Here is a 15,484-nt window from a genome sequence, read left to right as displayed (position 1 = left end):
TGTAATATCTTAAATGTTTGTGTTGTATCGGAGGTGGCCCTGGCATTGAGTTGGTACCTCATCCGAGGAAGCCCTCCATATCCTTTTGTGGTCAAAAAGTATGTATGTTATCCAATAGATTAATTCCTCTCCCGACAGGTCGCGGCCCTGTAAGACCCGTGTGACATGGGTCGTATAAATGTATAAATGAACCTGAAAGGAAAATGAAAGATTGGAGAATGCTGGGTTTGCAGAGAAAGACATGCCTTTGGCAGAACACTATGAATGAATGAATATACATGAATATTCTTCCCACCACTCCAATAAAATAAATATTATATTAAACTGAAAGAACAGAATTATATATATATATGTATATATATATATATATATATATATATATTCTTTTAAATAAAACTCTACGGGGTCTTGTCCACGAATAAATACCAGAAATGCCTCATGCAGCCAGCACGCTAAACTGAATTACCTGAGAAGACTTTGCTTTGCCCATGATAATCACGTGAAGTAGGTCAAAGTTTCACATAAGCCACTCACGTTCGGAGGATTGCATGTGTCGGCTCATTGCCAATGCCTTCCCCATCCATTTGTACAGTGTCTCGGACTCTATATACGACTCACGCCTACTCCTTCCACAACGTTTCCGTTCGATTGGTGTGGAGACTGCATTTTTAATACGATTTTGTTCCGGGTTGTGGTTATTTGCAGGGAAACTGCATGTTGGCGATCTTTAAGTGATATTACAGTGGAAGGAATAACGGCTGTAGACAATTTCAGCAGATGGGCAGAACTGACCAGTGGCGATGAAGATGATATTCGACGCGATTATATATTCGATTCATTTTAACTCTCCAGAGTTAAATTTGAGACATACAGAAAGCGAGGTAAATCAGGCAGTATAACAGTAATAATAGTTATTTATGAGGACGAGTTCGTAACGTTTCAGATTACAATAAGAGATTGGAAAGTTCTCAAACCAGGCCAAGTTTGATAACCAGTTGAGAATTGTAATATGAAGTTACGATGAGACGTCGTATAAAGTTTTATTCATTTTTATATAAAAATTTTTTTTAATAAAAGTAGGCTAACTGTTTTATTTTAAAAGTAATTGTTTTCATAAAGATTTCTTAAAGATTTTATTTATTTATGTTGATAATAGTTCCGTGAAATATTTTGGTTTTTATTGCCGCAAATAGTAAATGTTCATAGACTAAACTTGTTTTGAAACAAATACCAAATCAAAAGAATAACAAATTTCAAAATATAATTTAAATATACAGAATACAGAATATAATTTAAATGTACAGAATACAGAATATAATTACAACAATAGAAATAGAAATACAATAATACAATCAATATAAGATACAGTAATATTGACAAAATTTGAGGACCAAATGAGCAGCGCTCGTGTTCGGTCGCAGTTCAGATATATTATTAATAGCCTTATAAGAGAATATACAAAATAAAATAAAATAGGAACTAAAATTAAAACTACAGCTACAGTGAAATTATATAATATAATATATTAATATAAGAGAAATGCATAAAATAAATTAAAATAAGAATTAAAATTAAAATTACATCTACAATTAAATTGTGTAATATAATATTAACATAGAGAAGAATAATATCGTACGTGAATAAAGTAGGACAATTTATGAAATAATATATATATATTCCAAAATTATAGAATTCAAATATAATATAGGCTGATTAAAATTCATATACGTAGGCTATAAATTTATTTAATCAAATTGAAGACATCAAGAGGAGGAGGAGGACGTCTCTATAGGCTACTGGCATGTTAACTTTAGGAACCTGTATCTCAAAACTACCCACATTAGAGTCACAATTTTTTTAACACTGCTTCAATAAGTTATATACAAGTAAAACGACTATAAAATCTTGCCAAATAGGTGCCACTTAACTATAAAAAATTATAAGTAAATAAATTGATATAAAATTAAAAGTAAATCTAAAAAAAATCCTACACATAAATAAATTGTTGTAAACCTAATTTCTGTGGTGCTTTGTGTTGATGAAGGTTCATATATATTGTGTAAAAATGTCAACCTTGTGAGTGAAATGGTTTTAGAGATATATGTTCCTGAAGTTTATCAAATTAACATTGCCAGTATAGGGACGTCCTTCTCCCCTTAACACGTTTCTAATCTTCTTGTTATATGTTACTGGGTTAGTGGGTTACATGCAGATGTGAAACATTTAGGTTCTGCTAATGTTGAATTATTATTTCGTTTTATGTCATGATTATGTTTATTTTATTACTTTATTACTTTTGAACATGTCTTTTCTGGAGAGATGATTGTATTATTATTATTATTATTATTATTATTATTATTATTATTATTATTATTATTATTACTAGCCGTACCCGTGCGCTCCGCTGCACCCGTTAGAAATAAATATAAAGTAATTACATAATTAAAATAGGAATTTGATAGAAGGATAAATCGTTTAATATGTTACTTAATTTAAATTGTATTTAAAATATTAAAATGCGATCATTTTGATCCAGAGACCAATCATTTGGTGCAATGAAAATTCCTTTAACATGTTTCTTAATTGTTATTACCAATTATTTTTGGAAAAGCGAAAATTAACAGAAACATTTTGGCTACAGATTTATTATTATGTTTATATTATATTATATTATGAAAAAGTGTGTTGATAACGGATGTACTCGAATTAGAAAGTTTTTAATTTGTTGTGGGAGCTCTTGAATCTCAGGAGGAACAACTTTTACAACAGCGCAACATAATCTCCTTGGCTCATTACCCAATTTTTTGCATTGCATTTATTGCATATGTATTTTATATATTTTAACACGATTCAATTGAGCATAGTGAAAATTTGAATTATAAAATAATGGATTACTAAGCTAACGTACTATTACTGCATACTAAATCAATACACTCTCGTTGTTCGTTAATTCTTTGAGATAAAAATGAATATGTTCATAAACATTATTATAAGAAATACAGGAAATGAATATACAGAATAACCTATCAAGTTTTCTGTGCATAAGAAGCTATTTTAATCTTACCTGTCCTCAATTCACTCACAAGTTACTGTAATAACATTATAGCATTATGTCCATCCAGAGAAACTATTTCCCATGATGAAATAATAATTAATTATACAAATCGGTTAATTTAGCTTCCGATATTACCATACAAACACAGAAACATTGTCCGTAGGCTATCTTTCATAGCTTTCGTTTGTTGTGTCCAAGGCCCCTTATAGACGAAGTCATTTGTTTTTTATTTCAATACACAGCCTTAGATGGCAGTTATTTTAATTTTAAAACTCATTTATCTCATTAAATATCAGTCCTATCAAAATTTTTCAGAGAATAAAACTTATCAGAAATCATTTTTAAAGAAACTTTTGTTATGTAACATATTTCACAAAAATCAATAATAAGCGAGATATTTCGATTTATTTAATTCAGGCCCCCTTATAACCCCCTTTTAAATAACGTATTTTGAATGCCATGTAGCCTATAATCTAAGTTACAACGAACTTAATTTATATTCCAATTTTCATCGAAATCGGTTCAGCCATTATCGCGTGAAAAGGTAACAAACATACATACAGACAGACAGACAGACATACAAACAAAAATTTCAAAAAAGCTATTTTCGGTTTCAGGGTGGTTAATTATATATGTTAGGACCAATTATTTTTGTAAAATCGAAAGTTACCAGAAAAATTTCGGCTACAGATTTATTATTAGTATAGATTATTATTAATTTCTTCCTGCGAGAGGCGATTCGTTTGTTTCTTTTATTAGGTTTTTGTTTATAACAGAAGAACAGCAGTACTAGGAGAAATAAACCAACATTGTTAAATTGAGTTCAAACGAGGATTCAGATATTGAAAATGCTGCAAATTCTGCAATTGAATGTTTAGTACTATCGAAAACGTGTTCAAAATTGATAAAAATAATACAATTAATTTTATTTAAAAATATTGTTTTGTCAAAGTGGATAAAATATTGTATCATTTACAACTAGTTACGTAATAGAAGTATCATTACCTAATTAGTTGTGTAATGAATGTGTTTACAACATTTTCATCAGTGATGTAAACACATTACATAATCAACGTGGATAAACATATTTTCATACTTATTAATAAATTGTCATTGTTTATGAAGCACTCCCCAACAATAATTAACTTATGAAAGATAATAAGTACGTATAGCTGGTAATTTTTAATTAAAAGCCTTCAAATCCTTTTGCGAACTTCATATGTTCTTCATAGGTTTGTGGTTGGATGCTCTGTTACGTTGTTTCACAAAAACAATGATCACCATTATTGTTTCAAATATGTGTAACTGTACTTCAGCTTAGTATTATGACTCTTAGTTTTCGACAATGAAAACAAAATATTTTATTATACTGGCTGTAAAAAAATTCTGGTAGTAGATCATAAATAAATTAAGAAAAAGGTAAAATAATGTTCTTCTGTAGTTGTCAAAGTTTTCTCAGAAAAAAATGTGTTTTGTGAGTCTAACTTTTTTGACACTAGACGGTCATTATTTACTTTGCCCGATCATCATCATCATCATCACATCATCATTATCATCATCATCATCACCATATCTCAGACCATGTTATATCTTCTTCTTAGTAAAGGTCAAAGTTATGACACGGCTAATATTGCAATTGTTGCTGAAAATGGATTAGCAGCATGAGGTTTTATCAACAGTAATCTCACTAGAGGTTTTGATTTATCTAGAGAAATTCAAAACTCGAGGGGAGATTTATTTGATTATTATACGATTAGAATAAAATATAGAAAGGTTAGAAGAAGTAAAGTACTCTAATACAATAAAATATTGATTGAATTACTGAAATTCTATTTCACTAATGTTAACTTCACCAAAACGTTTGAACGGAGCCTCCATCTTCAGTTGACTGCCTATGCTGTAAACAAATGACGATCGCAAAGCATGTTTTATAGTACCGTAAAGAATTTACAGTTTAAAATGTTGGCAAACAAATAAACAAATGCTAGGATAGTGATAAAAACAAACAAATGCTAGGGAAGCGATAAAATTAAACAAATGCTAGGGAAGCGATAAAATTGCTCGTTAAGCAGCCATGATTGGTTGAAAGACGTCCTTTCCTACCGTTTTAATGATCAAAAGTAGTATGACGTAGTAAAAGTGTAATAGTTAACAGTAATCTCACTAGACATTTTGATTTATCTAGAGAAATTCAAAACTGGAGTGGGGTTTAATTAATTGTTACCAGGTTAGAAGAAAGTATAGAAAGGTTCGAAGAAATAAAGTACTCTAATACAATAAAATATTAATTGACTTATTAAAGTACCTTGAAAATGTATTATTGTACTATCTCATCATTGCAAATATTCCGCTTCTTGACAGTGTTATGATCAGTTTTTCTTTGTTACTAATTGTGCCAACCATACGATCTTTATCGAACGATTACTAGTCAAAAAGGCTTTGTAGATTCAGTTTCATTTTTATTAAAACAGTTGCATTCCGATTGAATTATCAATATATATTAAACAATCTCTGATACGTGACTATGTATAATCTCATACAGCGTTCCGCTTCAATTATCAGTATATTATATTAAACAGTCTCTGATACGTGACTATGTATAATCTCACACAGCATTCCGCTTCAATTACCAATATATTATATTAAACAGTCTCTGATACGTGACAATGTATAATCTCATACAGCATTCCGCTTCAATTATAAATATATTATATTAAACAGTCTCTGATACGTGACTATGTATAATCTCACACAGCATTCCGCTTCAATTACCAATATATTATATTAAACAGTCTCTGATACGTGACAATGTATAATCTCATACAGCATTCCGCTTCAATTATAAATATATTATATTAAACAGTCTCTGATACGTGACTATGTATAATCTCATACAGCATTCCGCTTCAATTATCAATATATTATATTAAACAATCTCTGATACGTGACTATGTATAATCTCATACATCATTCCGCTTCAATTATAAATATATTATATTAAACAGTCTCTGATACGTGACTATGTATAATCTCACACAGCATTCCGCTTCAATTATCAATATATTATATTAAACAATCTCTGATACGTGACTATGTATAATCTCATACAACATTCCGCTTCAATTATAAATATATTATGTTAAAAAATCTCTGATACGTGGCTATGTATAATCTCACACAGCATTCCGCTTCAATTATCAATATATTATATTAAACAATCTCTGATACGTTACTATGTATAATCTCATACAGCATTCCGCTTCAATTATAAATATATTATATTAAACAGTCTCTGATACGTGACTATGTATAATCTCATACAGCATTCCGCTTCAATTATCAATATATTATATTAAACAATCTCTGATACGTGACCATGTATAATCTCGTACAGCATTCCGCTTCAATTATCAATATATATATATATATATATATATATATATTAAACAATCTCTGATACGTGACTATGTATAATCTCGTACAGCATTCCGCTTCAATTATCAATATATATATATATATATATATATATTAAACAATCTCTGATACGTGACTATGTATAATCTCATACAGTATTCCGCTTCAATTATCAATATATATATATATATATATATATATATATATTAAACAATCTCTGATACGTGACTATGTATAATCTCATATAGCATAAGATATAACATCACTTAAATAATATAAACAAGATAAATAATAGAAAAATTTTTATCAAGGATGATAAAATAAACATGAATAATTTTAAAAGTTACAATTATTCTTGAAAGTACAATGTTGGCAAACAAAGAAAGAAATGCTAGAAAGGTGATAAAACAAAATTCTAGGGAAGTGAGAGGTGATAAAAATTTTAGAATAAACAGACATGGTTGGTCGAGACACGTCTTTCCATACCGTTTTATTGATCAAAAGTAGTATGACGTTGTAAAAGTGTAATGGTCATTGCAATTTCGTGTATTATCCAGTATCTTCTTGTCTACATGTTAGGTGGTTGGGAACACTGCCACAGCTACGCTTTTTGGCCACTCTGTACAGATATTAATTTACTGAAGTCCTGCTACAAAGCGAACACAGGGAATGGAATGGTTTTTACCTCGCAAGTATTAGAATAGAAGCGAGCTCTAAATACTCTCGATGGTGGAGCGAACTCCCAGGGGTAACGGACCTTTGAGTTCGTTAAATTCAGCGGTCAGCTTGTTTCATCGGCAACTCGTTTGTTTCCAGAGCTTCAAAGGACTGGGCCGTTGATCTGCAGAGCGACTCCCACAGACGGCGGGCTGTAACCTAGTGAAGACCTCAGAAACAGCCTCCACATCGCGCAAAGGTAGGACCTTAAATAAAGGCCATTCACCACCAAAACTCGATTATTAAATGCGCTTAAGGACGACTTGCGCTGTAGTTAAACTCATTATTCGTTGTACTCAGTCCCTTGTTCTCTCCTCTTTCTGGTTCTTCCGTATTTATTCTTTCCGCTTTTGTTTATTTTTTCATCTTTTGTTTCTTTCTCTCTTCTCCCCTTTTCTTCTGAAAGTTATGTCATCTTTGCCTTTTTGCCATTGTAATCTATCTTCCTTTATTACCTCTATTTTCTTTAATTTTTGTTTTCTTTTTTGCTTCCTTTTTTCTTTATTTTATCCTTTCTTTCTTTATCTGTTTATCTTTTCTTTTTCTCGTATTAAATCGCTTTCTTTTCCTTATTTACATTTTCTTCCATTCTCTTTCCTGTCATTCTTCTTTCCCTGACTTTTTCTTCTTTTCTTCGGTCTCTTTAAACGTCACGTCGCTAACTTTCTTTTCTCTTTCCACAGTTTCACGAAACTGCAAATTGTCATCCTTTCTAATGCCGAACAATTTATTTCTGGCATGTCATCTGTTCATTTATCCATCTGTCTACATACAGGACATTCCATGTGAAATCGGACAGCAAAAAACCTTAAAACTGTGTAATTCCACGAAAAATAAAATATACTGCATATTTGTATAGAGTGGTAGGAGATACTTCATTCTGTGGTCTCTTCTCGTTTAAGTCAATTAGTTCTCTTGTTTTAATTCGTTAAATTTATGTAATTCCATGAAAATCGCCAGTTTTAAAGGGCATAAACGTGAAATACTTATGATAGACATTCTAACAAAAGTTGATATTATTGTTGAGAGTACGATTTGCATAACTATGCATGCGCCATATTTTATATTAATTTTTAACAGAGGCATAAGTCGATATATCGATATTTGATAGACTTCCCCACAGAAACAGTTGATTTTATTTATTTTATTTAGCTAGTAACCAAAATGAGTACAAATTAAAAAACATACAACACTACCATAAGAGCCAGGCTTGTGTACGGTGTAGTCATAACCAATAATACAACATAAAATTTACAAAGACAGTTTACTAAATTACAGTAATTAACTTAATCCAGACCGACAACTAACATACAAGAGAAAAAAAGAAAGAGAAAAAGAGAGAAAAACACATTTAATATAAATTGACAATCAGACAGAAACAAATGACATTCAATAAAAACAAGAATATAGTTGACATAAATAAAAAAGTAAAACATACACCATTTGCTAATAATATACATCATGAATAATTTTGTAAATTTATTTTTTAAAGGTTCAATTTTAAAATATTTTAAATTTTGAAAATGATTTGTAATTTTATTATAAGTCTTGGGCCGAAACTACTACTATGTTTAAAAGCTGCACTTGTATGACATTATTTATGTTTTATTAGATGTCGATTAGATTTATGTTTTATTTTATTTCTGTGCTAGTAAGTCAGTAAAGTATATTTATATATTCCATCAATAAATTAATACTTTAAAATATATGTAAATTAAATTTGTTGCGTAATCCATATTTTCGATCAGACAAATTTTTATTACTTTCCTATGTAATTAAATTAATAGATTAAATACAGATGTTACTCAACTCCAGTTTATTATACCATACTGTATTAATGATTGTACTGAAGCTAAAAATATTATTCTCAATGCTTTCTTAGTGATGAAATTTCGAAGTATTATGATTTTATAAATTGTCTTTCTTTTTTCTTTCTTTCTTTCTCTGAGTTTAACCTCTCCCTTCTAGGTACATTTACACGACCCACGCCACCCGGGCCTTACAGGGCCGCGACCTGTCGGAAGAGGTATTAAGCTATGGATCACATACATACTTTTTTGACCACACAAGGACATGGAGGGCCTCCTCGGAGGAGGGATCAGCTCAGTGCCAGGGCCTCCTCCGATACAACACAAACATTTAAGACATTACACATCATTCACTCACACATATGAAAGGATTAAGGGAAGGATCGCCGTCCATGGCCGGACTTTCAAGAGGTACAATCCCGGCATTTGCCTGGAAATAACTGAGGAAACCATTGAAAAACTCAGTTAGGATTGCCGGCCCCTGGGATCGAACCCCGGACCTCCCGAATGCGAGGCCAGCCCTCTACCACGCCGCTAGCCCGCTCGGTTTGTCTTTCTTTTACTTGTACATATGAAATCAATTTGTTTATCCCAACATAAATGCTGATCTATAATAATTCTTAAATATTTAACTTGTGTGGAAAGTATTAGATGTGTGCAATTACAATAATTACTCGTATTCGTTAGTTCATTACATGAAGTATTATGTATTATTACGTGATAATTATTCATAGGTGGAGAGAATGGAATATAGTTGAATAAAATGTCAGCTGATTCCTCCCTCTGAAGAAATTGTAGCAAGGATTTCGATGTAGCATAAAGAAGTGTTTGTGTAAAAAAAAATAATTCCGTTAAATTATATTAGGTATGCCCAAGTCCTGAGTCGGGTGATGGATAGCACGATTCGTTCCTATGTAGATGTAAGAAATTAACGAAAAAAGAATTCTTGAAGGAATAGGTAAAATATCCTAGACTATGTAGGTCTTTAAAACATTCCAGTGAAAGAATAATGCGGATATTTAATTAATTGCAGATTTTATTATGTAAATAGTTTACGGTTGTAAAAAAATAATATTATGCTACATGGAAATTTAATATTCTGAATAGTGTTGTATAAAGTGTAATGTGAATATGCATAAAATATTTTCTTAATTTAGCTTATATAGTAGCTGACTTGAGATATAAAAAAATGGATTTCACTAAATTTTTGCAGGCCAATAATGGTTTACTTTCCCCCTTAAACTTTAATACATTACATCTACCAAAAATACTGTACCTTCTCATTAATTTCTACTTACAAAACAGATCTAATTGCGCACAAATACAATTATAAATGTCTGCTTGAATAAATGAAGGGCTCAAAGCCATAGGGGGCCAAGCGCCATATAGAAAACAAAAGTTAAAATTAAGTGACTACCATAATTCAATGAAACATGTGGCAAGTAATATAAAGTATGCACATTAAAACTAAATGATATGTCAATCTTCATTGAACTATGGTAATCATTTAACTTTAACCCTTGTTTTTTCAGTTTTTAATAAATGGCGCTTGGCCCTCTATGACTCTGAACCCTTCAAATATAAGGTATAAAGGACTGGTATAAGAATATTATTTTCAACGTTTTACAAGACATCGATCGCTAGTCTGATGAATTTCGTTAGTGCTACTTCATTTTTCATTTACCTCTTCCATGATCGTAAGGTGGAGTCAGTAAATAACATAATCTCTATATAAACTATTAATACCATTCAAGATTTAGGCTACAAGAATTTCAAACATCAGTTTTCACAGATATAAATATAATATTAGAAGCGAATTCAATGTGCAGCTAATTTTTTTTGAGTAGGCTTATTTGTTCAAATTGAGTCGAGTACAACTCCTGAGAAATACAACATTTCTGAATGAAATCTGATAAATAGGCCTTCATTTTTCCAACTACAAAACTTCCTTTTGTATTCAATGTGTGCAATGGAAGTTTTCATTTTTATTTGGGTACACTGTGATACATTTCATTCATTTCGCTTGCGGGTTGTTCAAGAAATACCTATACTATACAGAAGAATTTATTTGAAACCTGTTAAACAAGTGAATGTAAAGAAGCTTAAAATGTGAAATGAGAAGACATGTTTTCTTCATAACCTCGTTTTTTCTCGTTCTTTCCCATTTCTTATTTCTCATTTCCTCATGTTTAGGTTTGTTTTCATTATCATATCTTTTTCATCTCTTATTCTATTTTAATCCATCTTCTTTCTTCCCTTTTTCTTTTTTTTCATCATGTACCTTCACCCTCTCACTCTGATAATCACTTTGTCACTCACGTTCTCTCACATTTTGTCTGACTCTCTCTCTCTCTCTCTCTCTCTCTCTCACGCTTTATCACTTCTTCACTTACTTTCGCTCTCTAAACTCACACTTTCATTAACTATCTAACTCACTCACTATCTTGTTTCACACTCTCACTTTCTGTTTAATTCACTCTCTCACTCTGTATAATTCTTTCACTCTGTCTCTCTCACTCTAACTCTTTCACTATCCATATCACTCTCTCTAAGTCACTCTTTTGTCTCTCATTCTCACTTTCTGTTTAACTCACTCTCTAACTCACTCTTTCACTATCTATGTCACTCTCTGTCTCTCTCACTCTCTAAATCACTCTTTCATTATCTACTGTATATCACTCTAAGTCACTCTTTTGTCTCACACTCTCACTTTCTCTTTAACTCACTCTCTCACTCTGTATAACTCTTTCACTCTGTCTCTCTCACTCTAACTCACTCCTTCACTATCTATATCACTCTTTCTAAGTCACTCTTTTGTGTCACATTTTTATTTTCTGTTTAACTTACTCTCTATGTATAAATCACTCTCTCTCTGTATAATTCACTCTTTCACTCTCTGTCTCACTTTCTCTCTAGTTTCTCTCTCACTCTTTCGCTCACTCCCTCACACTTTGTCTCGCTCACTCACTCTCTCTCACTCTAAGTCTCACTAACTCGCTTTCTGCCTCACATTCCCACTTTCTGTCCCAATCACTCACTCATTCTCTCACTATGTTTCATTCTCTCCTTTTTTGTTTAGCTCTCTCACGCATTCTCTGACTCTCACTCACTCACCCACTCACTCACTCACCCACCCACTCACTCACTCACTCACTCACTCACTCATTTCTGCCTCTTTGTCTTTCCTATTTTTTAGCTCTTCTTTTCTCTTATTTTTCTTTGTTTTCCTCGTTACCGTATTTTACATTTTCCTTTATTTTGTCTTCTATGTTTCTCTCTTTCTATCCATATGAATTTGTTCATAAAATGAGGGGTTCGCAACCAGAGTGGACCAAGTCCTTCTGGAATAATTTTGAGAAATTGAGTCTTAAAGTTCCTGGCTCACTCTTAGCAACCTTCACCTTCCATAGGAAATGCTGCCCTCTGTGGAGTAACAAATGAGTTGTGGACTTCGTTTGTTATGGCAATGAATAAATCTAAGTTTTCTTCATCCGAGATTGTATTAATCCACAAACTAAACACTGGTGGACCTTGTCCAGTCTTGTTGTGAGCCCCTCAAAAATAAGTCACTTTCCTTAGTTCGATGTATTTAAATGAACTGAAATTGGACAATCCTAGTGAATGGCTCTTCAAAAAATGTAACAAACCCCCTACATCTATATTAAGTATTAAATTACATAATTCTGATTGTAGTCTTATACAGTGTAAATGTCCGATTATTAAAGAGTCCTCTGAAGTTAAATATTTAGGCATAATTTTCGATAACCATTTAAAATGGAACCAACACATTAATTACCTTTGTAATAAATTAAATAAAATAGTATATTATTTTGTTTTATTGAGGAATTACTTGTCAATAAGTTTATTACGTACAATATATTTAACTTTATTTCAATCGGTAATTATGTATGGAATTATAGGATGGGGTAGCTCATTTAAATCCACTTTATTTATTATAGAAGAAAATAATTAAAATATGTCTTCATAAACCTATTGATTTTCCATCTCAAAATTTGTTTCTAGACTTTAATGTACTTAACGTAAGACAAATTTATTATATTGTATTAATAAAATGCATGCATAAAAATCGAAATAATTTTGAATCGTATTCTCATAGTTATGGAACAAAAGGTATGAGTTGTTTAAGATTGTTTGAACCAAAATGTAACACTATTACAGTATTTAATCATAGTAGTAATTTAGGCCCAAGAATATATAACAAATTTATATTTAAATTCCTAATCTTGTCAATTCTAATAGTTCTAGTATTAAATTTAAAAAGTTATGTATGGATTTTATAAAAATTGAAAAATTGTAAATTTAAATTTATATACTATAATTGCACAGTAGACATAAGACAAATTGTATTGTATAATTATTAATTTCAATTCAGGAATCCGCCCCTGAGCACGAGTTCTACTCTTTCAGGGGCGAGCTAAATTTTTCTGTATATATTATATTTTATGTTACAATTATTAGCAAAATAATAAATAAATAAATAAATGACGATTTTGTGAAACGTAAATGTCAATCGAGTCAAATTAAATGATAAAATAATCGCTTACACCTCCTCCCTATCTACACGTTTTCATGTAGCATTTTTTATGATAAAGATAAAACTAAAAAAATATATATCCATTTAATTTCTTGTTTAATAGAATAAAATAAGGAATTATCTAATGAAAGTAACAAATTAATTTACTGCCCGGTAACTGAATTATCAGATCTGATTGACGGACATAGATTACACGTACCTAATAGAGGAATTTACTGCTTACATGTGTGCGTGGATGCGGCATGGTCATCTGGGATATCCGTCCATTTGCTTTATACGCTAATTTAATTATTAAAATCGTTGTAACATCCATTACGCCAATGAAAAACAATTAACCATGTTTGCATTTGTAAACATCACTGGCTCCCAGCTTACCGCTACATTGCGAAGTTTTGTGTATGCATTCACCATACTCATACGAAGGAAGAAAAAAATAAATTTCACAGCTAGTTAATACCAAATCCGCACGTCTTACAGTAATCGATTGCAGAAATTTGCCTGGTTGAAAGTCATATTTTGTCTGTGTAATAGGACTTTGTTAATCCGGACTAATTGGAGGTATAAGTTGTCCGTATTATCGAAAGTGCGTGTATAGCAACAAAACCCATCTATTATACATTTAAAGAGCATAGATATATTGTACATAAAATGTAAAGCAATACAACACAGTGCATTCGTTATAATTATTATGATGTGCCTGATGGACTTGGTTCTCAATCATTCGAAACGCATCATAAATTGGTTTTAAACACTTGTCTACATTCTATTGGGACATTTTTAACCGTTACAGAGATATGTGATCAGTGCGTTTGTTCATTTCCAGCTGTTTTTATAACCTCGCATTCTCCATTTTATGCAAGTTTTTTTGTTTCCGGATGAAATTAAGTCCGGATTATCGGAGACCGGATTAACGAGGTTTCGCTATATAATAAAATCTGGACTTCATTATCAGATGCTTAAGAAGTAGTCATTTTAAGTGAACGGTAAGTTGGATGGTATGGATTGTATGGGGAATATGGGAAAAACCTAAGCTCACTGACGTCCATTGTGCTATCTCCAAATTTTGTATTTGTATGTACTGTATGTGTATGTATTTATTCACACTGCAAATGGGTAAATACCCGGTGACAGTGTAATTACACTCAATAATGACAATTAATAATAAACACAATTACTACTACTACTACTACTACTACTACTACTACTAATAATAATAATAATAATAATAATAATAATAATAATAATAATAATAATAATAAGGAGCATCCCAAATTAAATGAAGCACGATCAGTTAAAATAACATTTAAAGTAAATATAATTTATATCTTAACCCTAAGTTCGAACTAAAACCCATGAGTATGATATGTTCATATATGCACAAGTACCTTTCAGCACTACACACATTTCGCTCTCAACTCACTCACTGCACTGGAATTGCGACACATTTCACTGATACTATCCTGATTTCATTAACACTTCAAAATCATTACGCTGTTGAAATACTTTGCACGGTACCACTATAAACTAAAAAAACTTCACTGGCACAAAAACACTTCACTTACACAACACACTTCACACTTTCCTGACACAACACACTTCTTCATTGATACAACTCTTTAAATAACAAAACATCAATACACCCTTTAAGTAGTGTGTATAATATACTACCGTCTATTGGTAAAGTCCTTAAGCCTATTTTTAAATACATTTTTGGTTATTGGTAAAGCCTTTAGTAAGTCTGCAGGTAAAGCATTCCAGTCCCTGATAGTACGATTGAGAAAAGAAAACTTTCCAGTGTCCGTCCTCTGTCTCCTTTCCCTCAATTTATATGCGTGGTCGTTCCTTGATGAGTTAGACGAGAATGCTCTCTTATTTACGGAAAGAGTTCTTTTTATTGCCGTAAATCTACAACATGGCACTCCCAGCTTTACTTCT

At 31.3% G+C, this 15,484-nt stretch overlaps 1 protein-coding gene across 3 annotated transcripts in view; it reads left to right on the top strand.

Moving 5' to 3' along the window:
• Positions 1-15,484, top strand: part of Pgant9 (polypeptide N-acetylgalactosaminyltransferase 9) — a 1,578,943-nt gene that overhangs the window by 529,737 nt on the left and 1,033,722 nt on the right. For all 3 annotated transcript variants that reach the window (XM_069821982.1, XM_069821989.1, XM_069821973.1), the window contains exon 4: positions 7,286-7,385. The gene's annotated coding sequence lies outside the window, so the exon portion shown is untranslated. The remainder of the gene's footprint in view (positions 1-7,285; positions 7,386-15,484) is intronic.

Source organism: Periplaneta americana, chromosome 1 (assembly GCF_040183065.1).
Source record: "Periplaneta americana isolate PAMFEO1 chromosome 1, P.americana_PAMFEO1_priV1, whole genome shotgun sequence".
Lineage (NCBI taxonomy): Eukaryota > Metazoa > Arthropoda > Insecta > Blattodea > Blattidae > Periplaneta > Periplaneta americana.
This window is presented reverse-complemented; position numbering and strand designations above follow the sequence as displayed.